At 35.5% G+C, this 6554-nt stretch overlaps 1 pseudogene; it reads right to left on the bottom strand.

Annotated features, from left to right (window-relative positions):
• Window positions 1-1177: 1177 nt before the first annotated feature.
• Window positions 1178-2135, bottom strand: LOC141491846 (palmitoyltransferase ZDHHC7 pseudogene; annotated as a pseudogene).
• Window positions 2136-6554: the final 4419 nt, after the last annotated feature.

The raw sequence follows: 6554 nt of genomic DNA, 5'->3' as shown, positions 1-6554 counted from the left end.
TTGTTTCTGTTTATTTCTAGAAAGGTTATACATGTGTGCTTTTCTCTCTTATGCAACAGAGCTGATGCCCTACGAATCATTTCTTTAAAGTTGTGGTGAAACACACACTGGTTGGCCTTCACTGCTGGGTTGTATGATCTCCTCCTTGCTCAGACTAACAATGAAGCATTGAGATACACAGAGATTAAGATTTTCTAATGAGACTTGTCTTTTTTGTATCAAGAGTGACATTCACCCAAAGATGCTAATATGACTGGGGGAAAAACGGTTTCAGCTCCTATATGCTCTCATTTTAATTTATAAAAATAAACCCACACAAGATCTTAGAAAGGGAAGGGGGAGGGGAGACGATTGTTCTTTGGATCTGTAGACTGTCCAATTGGCAATACATTCATAGTTAGTCCCAAAGGAGGATATCATAGCAGCTTTTTCCTCTTCCCTGAACAGAGGTTTTTAAATATAGTTTGCCATTAAAAATAAAAATTTTAATTTTTTTTTAAAAGAAAAACTACATATATCAAACTTGCTGCTACGATCAACAAAGCACTTTTTCTTGGGGTTGGGCAAGTGAAGGGAAAAGGAAGTAAGCAATGATAAAAGGAGGAAAAATTAATGAGTGTACCTGATATTTACCTATGCTGCTCAGTGCGAACAGATCTTTTGCAACTTAATTCAAGAAACAGTCAAAATTAAAGAATGAGATGGATTTCCAAGAAAGGGTTCCTGTAGTGTTTAAGATATGGGAAAAGTAATAATGGAATGGAATTACATGGTAAACAGAAACTCTCTGATTCTACTGACTTGAGAATTCTTGTCCACTGGGAATTTGTTTTCCATGATTGACAAATGCAGCTCAGTACACAGGATTTTTAATAAAATAGCATATGTAATGCCCCAAACAGCGTTTGATCAAATGAAAAAGATTTAACAAAGATCATGATCTCATGCCTTTCATTAGTGGTACAGCTGAAAAGTCATTACAGCATCCAGTTTACATTTTGGAAAAATTGTGGACTCCATGATGATAGATTTAGAAAATTTTGCTTGCTTCAAGCAACTGGTTTGGGTTGGTTCAGTCCCCATTGGTCACAGATTATAAATTGATAGGCTTTCAAACCCCAAATAAATACCCTACAGCACATTTGCAAGTTCCAGTTTGGCAAAGTGGGTCTCACACCTAAAACTCTGGACCACCTCTCTGATTTCAGTAGGAATCTCCTGATTCTAAATCCTGCGAAAGGATTCATTCAAGGAATTGAAGGCTGGCCCCCCAAAACAGATTTCATGCCTTCCCATCGGAGCCTCGGTTCCCAAGTTGGCTTTTCACTTTTCAGACTTTCAATCTCTGCTTTGTGGTTGCTTATTGAGTGGATCTGAGCACCAAACTTGGCTGTGAAAGTGAGAAATAGAAGACCCTTAAGGCACAAGAAGATCAGCAGGATTACAGTTACAGGTGGAGAAAAATCACTACATTCAGTCCACTGTCCTTGGACACAGGAAAAAAACTGAAATCCACACAGGATTAGAGCATGAGCTGAAGATAGGGTTATATACATAGTAAAGAGCACAAAAATACCTCTGATTCTTTTCTCCCACACGATTGTTCACCCATAGGCAGTGGTTGCTTACAAATACAGCTGTGGTGTGTACCCTCAGACTTGACACAGCAACATTTGGGACACTTGTAGATCACCTCACCAGGATTAGCTGCAGACTCTCCATGTACTCTTTAGTAGCATGGCCTTTGGGTACCATTCCAGGGTCAGTGAGCATAGTTCTCAAATGAGATAACAGAGCCAGAACTGCCAAGCACATAAAAATAATAGCATTGATCATAGAGTACCAAAAGTCATTGGAAAGCAGAAACATGACAAAAGTCACAACGCAGTCTGCATAGACAACTAGAAGCCACGTCATAGAGTGCAGACCACATACTGCAGCCATCCCGAATGAACCAGATTTTGTCTGCTGCATCAGCTTCAGATGAGGATGAAGATGAAGAATCATAATTCTCATTTTCACCAAGAAGGGGATGATGTTCCACATCACGGAACCTGTGCCCTGATGACTGCATAATTTCTTGGGCTTACCCTCACAGACTTTTTTTTTAATATTATTTAGACATTGTGCATTTTCTTCAGGATAAGGTGCATCTTGCCATATAAATGATTTGGGTCCTTGGACCGAGCTACACAGGAGCCGCCGGGTCTGCCCTGAGCAGCCCCTCCTCCTGAGGGCGGAGATAGCTGCAGCAGAGGCAGAGTGAGGGGCCTCACATAATGTGGCTGGGCTCATGACCCTGTCGCGTGCACCAGGAGGACTAGGAAGAGCCTGTGCATGCACTTATAAACAATTTCTTTTCTGCATGAGCTATTTTACCCAATGTCTTATTCTACTGTATATACCTTATCTCACCTATTGCAGCCATAGCATTCCATATCTCTGAATTCGTCAACCCTATTTCTGGAAATATAATTGCTTTAATATAGGCTGGAATACCCCATGGAATAATTCTACCAGGAAAATTACATATTTGTAGCAAAATAGAATGATCATAGATTCTTCCATTTGAGTTGTGATAGGTAACCTAGGGTAGAAAACAGTCATGTTTAAAATCCCAAGCATGTAAATTTAAACAAGGTTCTGTAGGAAATATTTTTCTACCTTCAGTACTTTCTATAAATGGAATTCCTGACATTCTTAAGGTCCTAAATGCAGCGATTCTATAAATATTTGGATGAGTTGAATGATTAGTTTTATTTAACATGTGATTCAACAGTATATGTTATACAAAAATATATAGATGTCATACTATTTAAACCAGAAAAGTTATGCCTTACTTCTCTTCTTTGATATCACCAGTAGGAACTTTGTTATAACCCAAATAATCTACAGCTTCCCCTATCAATACGATTTCAGCCATACTCTCACCCCATTGTATAGTAGTTATCCATGGAGGATTTTGAACATCATCAATAATCAATTCCTTTTACAGTCTCCATATTGTTCATAAGTAATGCAAGCATCATAAATTATTCTATAATCCATGCTATGAACTCCTTTGTGTGTCCTTTCTTCTCCACTTATCTTTTCTTTTTTGATTTCTTAAGAGTAAGTTATTCATTTTCTGATTCATCTAGTCTGCATGGTGTGATGTTCCTCTCAGGTATCCAGACAGTTTCACCATCTGTGGACAAAACAGAAGCATACGCTCAACCCCAGGATAATAATTGATCAAATCCTTTTCATTGTCGACCATGTCCTTCTCTTCATGTTACAGATTCTTATTAAAAAATCTTTCTGCAGGTACTAATTGTTTATCATTTAAAGTTAAAAATACATGATATATAAGGTAAGATTTATTCTCTTCTTTTGTTTTCCTTTTATCCCTATATATTCCCCATTCTTTTGTACTTCCAGGAATCTTTTAAGATCTTTGTTTTCTTTCTACTAAAGCTTGACCAGTGGGTTTATAGGTAATACCTGTAATATGTTTTTTATTGTAGCATAGGCAGAATTGTTTAAATGCCATAGAAGTATATTCAGGGTCATTATCTGTTTTTATGAATTTTAGTATCCCTGTAATAGAAAAACAATGGAATAAGTGATCAATCACACCTTGTGTAGCCTCTGAACTTTGTGCTGTTGTCATTGTATATGAACTAAATGTATGTACAGTGAGATGAATAAATTTCATTTTTCCATAAGGTGCATAATAAGTCACATCCATCTGCCACAATTCATTAGGAGCCTGACCTCTAGGATTCTTAGAATAATTGGGGCTCTTTTGTCCAAGAGGGAGGAGAGAAGGCAGGCACTGTGATTAAGTGCTCCTCTTTCTGCTCAAAAAGAAGAGAGAAACTTCCCCCCCCACACACACACACACACCCTGACCCCAATGAAGTTCACTCAATAGAAAGAGATTAACTCTCTTCCCCTGGGCCCAGCCCAGTGTTCAAGGTCAACTCAGGCCCTGCTGCTGAGGAGCTCAAAAACTCCAGAGAAAGCACCTAGTTCCCCCTACTGGCTCTTCCTTGGAATTACTAAGACAAGTGAACAAGTGAAAAAATCTTCAAGAGCAAACCTCTGAGAGCCAGCTTCCCCTTCCCAAAGATGAAAAAAAGGCCCATGGAGAAATATTTAGAAGTAACAGATTATAACACAGAGTGAGATCTAGCACTGCTGAGAAGAATATGAATTAGGCTGCAGCCCAGAAAGACTTCTATGAAGAAATCAGGAGTGAGTATAAAAATATTTGGAAAACCTAGGAAAAGAAACTCAAGTTAAAATTAACATACTGACTTCCAATTTTCCCAACAGTTTTTTAAAAAAGAGAGAATTTTTATCTCAATAGCTGTACTCTTTGGGTTTGTCAAACAGCATATTACTATAATTATTTCCTACTATTGCACCTAGTCTATTCCATTGACCCACTACTCTATTTCTTAGCCAATACCAGACAATTTTGATGACTGATGCTTTATAATATAATTTTTGTTTTGGTAGGGCTAAGCCACCTTCTTTTTTACTTTTTTTTCATTCAATACCTGGAAATCCTTGACTTTTTATTTCTCCATATACATTTACTTAAACTTTTTCTAAGTCATTGAAGTAATTTTTTTTGGAATTTTGATTTGTAGGTCGCTAAACAACTAGTTCAGTTTTGGTAGAATTGTCATTTTTTTTTAATATTAGCTTGACCTATCCATGAAAAGTTGATGTTTGCCCAGGTATTCAAATCTGATTTTATTTGTGTGAGAAGAGTTTTGTAATTGTGTTCAAAAAGTTGTTGAGTCTGCATCGGCAGGTAGACTCCCAGGTATTTTATTTTGTCTGACGTTACTTTGAATGGAATTTTTCTCTCTAACTTTCTGCTGTATCTTGCTAATCATATATAGAAATGTCAAGGATTTATGAGCATTTATTTTATATCCTGCTACTTTGCTAAAGTTGCTAATTATTTCTAGTAGTTTTTAGATGACTTTTTGGGGATTTTTCTAGGTATACCATCATGTCAACTGCAAAGAATGAAAGTTTTATCTCCTCCTTCCCTATTCCAATTACTTCAAATTCTTTTCCTTCTCTTATTGCTGAGGCTAACATTTCTAAAATGATATTGAATAAGTTGTGATAATGAGCATCCTTGTTTCATCCCTGATTTTACTGGGAATGCCTCAAGCCTATCCCCATTGCATATAATGCTTGTTGATGGTTTCAGATATTTACTGCTTATTATTCTAATGGAAAAACTATTTATTCCTACACTCTCTAATGTTTTTATTAGGAAAGGGTGCTGTATTTTGTCAAAAGCTTTTTTAGCATCTATTGATATGATCATATGATTACTGTTAAGTATGTTATTAATAGAAATAATTATACTAAGAGTTTTCCTAATATTTAACCAAACCTGCACTCCTGGGATAAATCCTAGTTTGTTATAATGTATAACCTAGTGATAAATTTTGTAATCATTTTGCTAAGATTTTATTTAAGATTTTTGCATTTATATTCATCAGAGAGATAAGTCTACAATTTTCTTTCTCTGTTTTAATGCTTCCTGTTTTACGTATCAGCATCATATTGGTGTCACAGAAAGAGTTAGGCAGAGTGCCATTTTCTCCTACTTTTCCAAAGAATTTATATAGAATTGGAGTCAATTTTTCCTTAAATGTTTGATAGAATTCACTTGTGAATCCAGCTGGCCCTGGAGATTTATTCTTAGAGAGTTCAGTAATGGCTTGCAGACATTCTTTTCTGAAATTGTGTTATTTAGGTTTTTAATTTCCTCTTCATTTAATCTGGGCAACTTATATTTTTGCAAATATTCATCAATTTCACTTAGAGTGTCAAATTTATTGCAATATAGTTGGACAAAACAATTCCAAATTATTACTTTAATTTCTTCCTCATTGGCGATGAGTTCACTTTTTTCATTTATGATACTAGCAATTTGGTCGTCTTCTTTCTTTGACCAAATTGACTAGAGCTTTATCAAAATTATTGGTTTTTTATAAAACCAGCTCTTGGTTTTATTTATTAACTCAACAGTTTTCTGACTTTTGATTTAATTAATTTCTCCTTTAATTTTTAGAATTCTAATTTGGTATTTATTTGTGGGGGGGTTAATTTTGTTCTTTCTCTGATTTTTTAGTTGCATATTTAGTTCATTGATTTTTTTCTTTATCTAATTTATTCATGTACACATTTAAAAATATATGGTATATCCCTTGACAGTGGCCTTGGATATATCCCATAGGTTTTGGCATGTTGTTTCCTTATTGTCATTATCTAGGATGAAATAATTCTTTCTCTAATTTGTTGCTTGATGCACTCGATATTTAAAATGAAGTTATTTAATTTCTAATTAGGTCTGGGACTATATCTCCCTGGTCTAGTATTGCATATGATTTTTATTGCATTATGATCTGAGGAAGATATATTCACTATTTCTGCCTTTCTGCAATTGATCATTAGGTTTTTATGTCCTAGTTCATGGTCAGTTTTTGTGATAGTGTCATGTACTGCAGAAAAAAAAAAGTATATTCCTTTCTATC

This window comes from Macrotis lagotis, chromosome 6, assembly GCF_037893015.1.
Source record: "Macrotis lagotis isolate mMagLag1 chromosome 6, bilby.v1.9.chrom.fasta, whole genome shotgun sequence".
Lineage (NCBI taxonomy): Eukaryota > Metazoa > Chordata > Mammalia > Peramelemorphia > Peramelidae > Macrotis > Macrotis lagotis.
The sequence above is the reverse complement of the archived record's forward strand: the minus strand, read 5'-3'. Positions and strand labels throughout refer to the sequence as shown.